The sequence below is a fragment of the Clinocottus analis genome, unplaced genomic scaffold (genome assembly GCF_023055335.1).
Source record: "Clinocottus analis isolate CAN_PGR_092001 unplaced genomic scaffold, fCliAna1.0.p SCAF_2, whole genome shotgun sequence".
In the NCBI taxonomy this organism is placed as follows: Eukaryota; Metazoa; Chordata; class Actinopteri; order Perciformes; family Cottidae; genus Clinocottus; species Clinocottus analis.
The window spans coordinates 14,009,123-14,015,721 of NW_027175931.1; the positions used below are offsets into that span (position 1 = coordinate 14,009,123).

Sequence of the window (6,599 nt, forward strand, 5' to 3'; positions counted from 1 at the left end):
TATTTAGGAACTATGTGAATATATGGCAATTTTGATAAAAACTCAAGTGCATTAAATATCTCTTTGTTTTAAGGTTATTGTGCATTGCTCCTATTCAAATAAAGAAAACCATAACAAAATCAATAGAAATTTAAACCAAAAGACATGATGTTATGTTTTTGTCATTTAAAAAAAAAAATAATAAATTTAAAAAAAAGGTAGAGCAGACAACATTGCCTAGTCACATATCTGCATACCCCATCATTTAGGCCTGCTCCACTATCTGCACCAGTCCAGCATGAGTTACCCGTCTATGTAACCATGGCAACAGAGGCACACACGGACACTTTTAACTTCTTTCCCCAAGGTCACACTGACAGGATAGTGGATACACTGCTGACAGCCCCGCACACACACGCGCGCGCACACACACACACACACACACACACACACACACACACACACACACACACACACACACACACACACACACACACACACAGAGAGAGTTCAGAACAGTAGGGGCCGATCACACCAGACGTGACTCTAAAAAACGTGTCCCTCGCAAAGACATTGATTTACTATAGTACGGCGCGCCTTTCAGGCGCGTCCATTAAACGCTGCGCGGCGCGCTTTTTTCTAGCGTTTAAAAGTAAGTATATATTCTCAACGCAGAGTCGCGCAGCTCATCACTGTCACACTCGGCCAAGGCAGTGAATCAGATCAAGCAGGAGGCGGGATTTATTCGTTCCTGGTTTCTTGTGGTATGAACAGCGGGGAATTCAAAATAAAACGGAAACCTCAGACAAGGCGCTAATATTAGCGGCATTTAATTACAAAGAACTTTGTACAATTACAATTCTAGATTGAAACACTACTTTACTGCTCAGAAGATGCTCGAACGGACTCCTGCTCAGCCGAAAGTACAACTCAAAGCACTCGTCATCCAGACACAATTTGTGGATAGGTATTCGCAGTACTCTTCATAAAAAAAAATTATAACAAAAAAACGCATGGCGAGTTTTTTTTTAAAAACGCCCGGCGAGTTTTTGTCAAGGCATTTTTTAAGCGGCTGCGTTTTTTGTTTTTTTTAAGAGTCGCGTGTGGCGTGATCGGCCCCTAAAGTAGTTTGTGACCCCTCGATGTCTGTCATTGGTTTCCTAACAGCATGTTATCAGCATGTAATCAGTATCACAAGCCAGGGGAGGATGGATTTTCGGTTTGAGTGATGTGCAGATGAAACAGCTCAAAGAACCGGAAGAGAAATAAATAACTCACAGCAAGTTTAAACAGTGTGACGTGGTGAACGTCATCGGATTACCGTATGTGTGATGGTTGACTTACCGCCTGCTAGTGGATGAGCTCATTTCAGGAAAGAAGGAGCAAAAAAGAAAAAACAGCAGGTCCGAGCGTTCAGAAAGACTTCCGGTGAGCAGGTGAGGTTTGCACTTGTAATCGGCGGAAAAGAGCCGAGTGATCAACTCACCTGCAGACGGGATTAATCTGTAGTCCGCGGCAGGAAAACACAAACTAGAGACGGGCAAGTAACTCGAGCCTACCTGCTGCAGGTAATTCACAAGGCACGCCCCCTCTAAACCTGTCCTCACGCACGCCCCCTCTAAACCTGTCCTCACGCGCGCACCTGCAGCCGCTCAGGTGCATCACGTGACTGTTGCTCGGCTCTTCTGCGGAAGCGGTTGTGTTTTATGTTTTTGTCCCCAACACTTCCCTGGTGTGCTCTCGTCCCGCTTCTCACGCAGGATGAAGTGATCATTCACATCCAACAAATACTTGTATGTTATTTACTTGTTTATACTTTGATTTTTTAATGTCCTCTCAACCTCTTATACGTTCTCAGGCACTAGTGAAGGAAGCATACAGGGGAGCTGACCTTCTGAATGGGACGTGGCCTACTGTATGGGTCTTTAAACCATAAACTCTTCTTTCGTCCATGTGCAGATTACTTTTATGAACGCACACATCATAACATAGCGCTTGATAATAATAATAATAATGATTATCATTGTAAACCTTATATAAATAGTAAAATAAATAGGTAAATAATATATACAGTACATTAAAATAGGAGAAATGAAAGTATCAGTAATCAATCAAATACAAATTGTGTAGTAGTTTGAGAAGAGCCTTTCTCTTAAATTAAATAAAAGAATGAATGATTGGATTCTTCACATGGTCTACTACTTCCTTCCGGTTTCCTCTGCAGCTTGACACATGCTTTTTGCAATTTAACACAACTAACTAAATTGTCGCAGCACTTTTTCTTTAATTTCCCTACTGATTACATATTTTTCTCCAGGAAATTTTCAAGAAGGTATTAGAATAGAAAGTTACATGGTATGGTAATGAGTATAAGAGGCAGGAGAGTCCCCAAAGGATGGATCAGTGGGTCAAACAAACACGGGACCTTCACCCAGGAGGCCTGTGTGTCTGTTTTGTGACATGATGTGAGAAAGTCACAGGAAGGTTAGCCCTGAAGTTAGCAACAACTCTGGCGCACTAACGATGAGCTGACCTTTAACCTTCTACTTTATGTGACAAGCAGCTCCTCTGAGTTTGGCTCAGCTCTTTGTTTTCCTAATATCTCTTTCATTGAATGGTTATTCAATAACTTTACTACTACATGAGGATTATGCTCTGTTTGCATCAGGAAAACACCATGCTAAAAGGTAAATGTCAGAAACAGCATCACGAGCTAACTAGTCGCAGCACTTTGTCTTTAGTTCACCTCCTGATTACATATTTGTCTCCAGGAAATATTTTGGAAATTATTAGAACAGAAAGCCTGTATTGTTAATGTACGGGATATAACGACATTGCAGTGCAATTAGTTCAAAGATAAAAGTAAACATAAAACTTCAGCAAACAACAATGTCCTTAAAAAAAATAGTGAAATATAAATACAATGTCATTTTACACTAGAATAAATGTAATTATCGGAAAATGACAGATAAAGCATCAGTGTTTAATTTTCAAACATGAGGGTTTAATTTAATGTTCAAGGCCGGAGATTACATTTTAGTAAGAAATAAAAAATATTATTAATCCTAGTGTTACCAATCAAATTCAAAGATGAGTAAACACACTCAATATTTTTGTTACATGCAGAATTGTTGTATATTTTGTATTTTTTAATGTCTTTTTTATATTTATCTTGCCATATATATATAAATACAAAGAGCGAAGTAAACAGACATCAAATTCCATATATATATATATATATATATATATATATATATATATATATATATATATATATATATATATATGGAAATATACATCGCCATTAAAGCTGATTCTGATTCTGATATCGATTAAAAAAAATTGTACGAAATTTGTTGACGACAGTCTCCATACACACACACACACACACACGGTGTGTGGGTGCGTGCGTCCATGTGTCTGCGTGTTGTGTATATGCCAGTCTACATGTGTGGCTCATCTGCATGATGTAAACGAGTTCACACATACTCACTCGGTTGTGGATTGGTGCATTGACTTTATCTTTATGCAATGATGTAAATGAGGCCCTGCGTTGTAGGGCAGTTATGTAAGCACCGTATTTAAAAAAGAGGTTTAGCAGGAAAATTACATAACACTCTGATTCTGAGGCTATTTACAGCCCTAATGAACGGCGCTGTGGCGAGACAATCGCACAAAGACAATGTGCTGTATTTATGGCTACAAGCAGATAGGGAGTTTAACGGCAAGAGCCAAGGAGCCGGTATATACAGGTTGGTGGCTGCCAAGTTCATCTCTTTATACGGAAGTCACAAACGGTTTCCGTTGGTGAGTCGTGAGAGCCACATTTTAGAATTCAGTGAATTCACCATCCAAACCGCTTCTTCTGCTTGGCTGAAAACAGAGCAGGAATCTATGTCACCTCAAGGATCAAGGTACAAAGGATGGAGCCTGTGCTCAGTTGCTCCCAGAAACATCTTGCTAAGCGCAGCTTTAAGTATTCGTTTTGCTGCGTCCATGACGATGGCATGGCCCTGTCTGTCCACTGTCACATTCTGTCTGCCTACCTTTCAGTGTGTGGTGACGATAATCTATGATTCTTACAGGAATCATATCTTTGTTTGACTGTGTTTGATGTGATGGATTAAAATTTGGTTTAGGGTTAGGGTTAGGGCTAACCCTAACCCAATTAGAAGGAGTGCCATTGTGTTACTAAGTTGTGAGCTTTTATTGTGGATTTCTGCTTCAGGAACATTGTTTTTTGTTCTTCAAATGAGTTTTATTTTCTTGTATTAGGTCTAGTTTTTTCTTATGAAACTTCACTGTGATGTTTGTCATCTGCTAAAGTTTCTTTGTGCTCACTTTAAACCTGGAGTTAAACTTTTGGAATGAACAATATTTGCATATTCATAGATTTTGAATGTTTCAATGGGGGATATGGATTAAATATAATTTTAAGGAGTTTTAATGACGTTATTGAACTATTCTGTAGGGAAAAAAAAAACATAAAAAGAAAAAATATTTCTTGATTTTCTACATATTTTAAATCGTGTGTGGAGGGGATCTTTAAGGTGTTGCACTTGTAACCAGAATAATTTAATCTGAGATCTTAATTATTATGTTTTGAACGATGTTACTGTCCCCTTAAGTGAGGTCGACAGGTTGTCACGCAGCCGTTTTCCTCTGTACACAGAAAACAGCGAGGAGAGTCAATCTTTTCCGTAATATACAATCTTTGTTTCTTCATGCACAGAGATCGATAGAAGTGATAATCCATCTCTTAATAGAGGATCTTCGTTTTTTTTTATCGTCTGCGTTTCAGTAAGTTAGGAGGAGAAAAAGATTACTTTGATTCCGACAGAGAAAAGTTAGTCATTTTAAATTGAATGTTTAACGACGAGTCATTGAAGAGCTGCAGTTTCGCCCAGAGATACTTATAACTTTGAACATTTGATATCCTGGTGAGTTGGTTGACGTTGAACGCGTGTACCGTTGTGTGTTAGCTTCGTTAGCAGGAATGCTCGATGATATGTTGAAGTAAATTGTGTATTCTACTAAAACCAGTCAGGATAAATCTGAACGGGATACAAAAAACATTTATGAAGGTGTAATGATTGTAATTGAATGCATTGAGTTATGTATGTTTGCTAATTAGTTGCTATATTGTGTGATGTTTATAGCCATGCGGTCGCAGGCCCAGTTGAATGAGTTGATTAGTAATGAACTATTGTCCTGCACATGTGCATAGGCTGTTTTTTTTTTTATATAGTTCTTCGTTGGAACCAGGGGTGTCGTCCATCCACCGTCCTGCATGCCATCACTCACCCCATCTTCATTCATCTCACCATCTACCTTCACCTGAAGAAATCTTCATTCATCTCACCATCAACCTTCATGTGAAGAAATCTTCATTCATCTCACCATCAACCTTCACCTGAAGAAATCTTCATTCATCTCACCATCTACCTTCACCTGAAGAAATCTTCATCTCAACCGGACATCACAGTTCACCTGGAGTCCATTTTGCGGGACATTGTTTGTGCACAGGGGGGGCGGTAGAACATTTGAGATCTAAGGATTTTGATTTGAATGATCAATTGTTGTATTATTGGTTGTCATATTGTTGTCTAATTAAACCTGCTGTTGTGCGCGTAATTCGGGGTGGATCTTTCTTGTCTGTACAACCGTCAGACGAGTGACATATTAACCAATTTCATCGAACCTGAATGAAATTTAGATAATTCCCCTATCTTCTGTCTATTCTGCACTGTCTCTAAAGCGACAGCTGCAGAGGGGTTACACACTATTACATTTAGACTATAAAAATGACAAATGTGTCAGGTGATTGTGTTGAAGGGAAAAAAGTATTATTTTAAAACAGGGAGCTTTGTAAAATTAAGGAAAAGATCATTGTTTGGGTTGCAATAACTATGAAAGTTACGTGACAAAAACCTTATTGTTGACTTCTGATTTCACACTGGGATCGAAAAGCGGACCCATCCACCTCAAGTTATTGTTTAGATTACAGGGTTAACACACAAAGTAATTCCGTGGGACAATTTGTTGCACATTATTTTTCGTTGGTAATGCTACAAATGGTGGCCGATATCCGCCTGGATAGCAGCAGCAGTAGTATAACAAATGTTCTAAGTTGACCAAGCCCTGAACTAGGACTAAAGCTGCACACACATGTTTTGCATCACAATTTGCATGGAAAATTTCAACTTTTTTCAACTGTTGTTTCGACTTTGTTCGCAGGTGAGTTTCCTTTGTTGGATCACAGCAGACATAAAGCTCAAGTGATGAATCTGTACAGTTCCAAGTCCTGCAACATATCCCATAACTTCCTGCTGGATCCACTTACGTGGATATTTGTAACAACAGTTAAATGTGATGTACGATGGCTCATTACCTTCCCTCTGGTTTGTAAAGAAGCAGTTCTCCAATGGTGAGAAGGTGCTTTAGAGGTATGGTGGAGCTGCAGAGGATTAGTCTATGTCGATCTGATGACAGATGCATCTCTTGGCTTTGGCTAAGACGTTCTGCATGGTTCACTGAGCTAAGACCACTGAGCTCAGGAGAGGGGTTCGCTCTGGTGGAAGAGGTAATATTATTAAACCACAACGGGTGGAGCTATTGCC

The 6,599-nt window shown here is 39.3% G+C and overlaps 1 protein-coding gene across 1 annotated transcript in view; it reads right to left on the minus strand.

Moving 5' to 3' along the window:
* Positions 1-1,616, minus strand: part of si:ch211-137a8.2 (uncharacterized protein LOC777613 homolog) — a 54,368-nt gene extending 52,752 nt beyond the window's left edge. Inside the window, exon 1 of the mRNA XM_068584067.1 lies at positions 1,324-1,616. The gene's annotated coding sequence lies outside the window, so the exon portion shown is untranslated. The remainder of the gene's footprint in view (positions 1-1,323) is intronic.
* Positions 1,617-6,599: the final 4,983 nt, after the last annotated feature.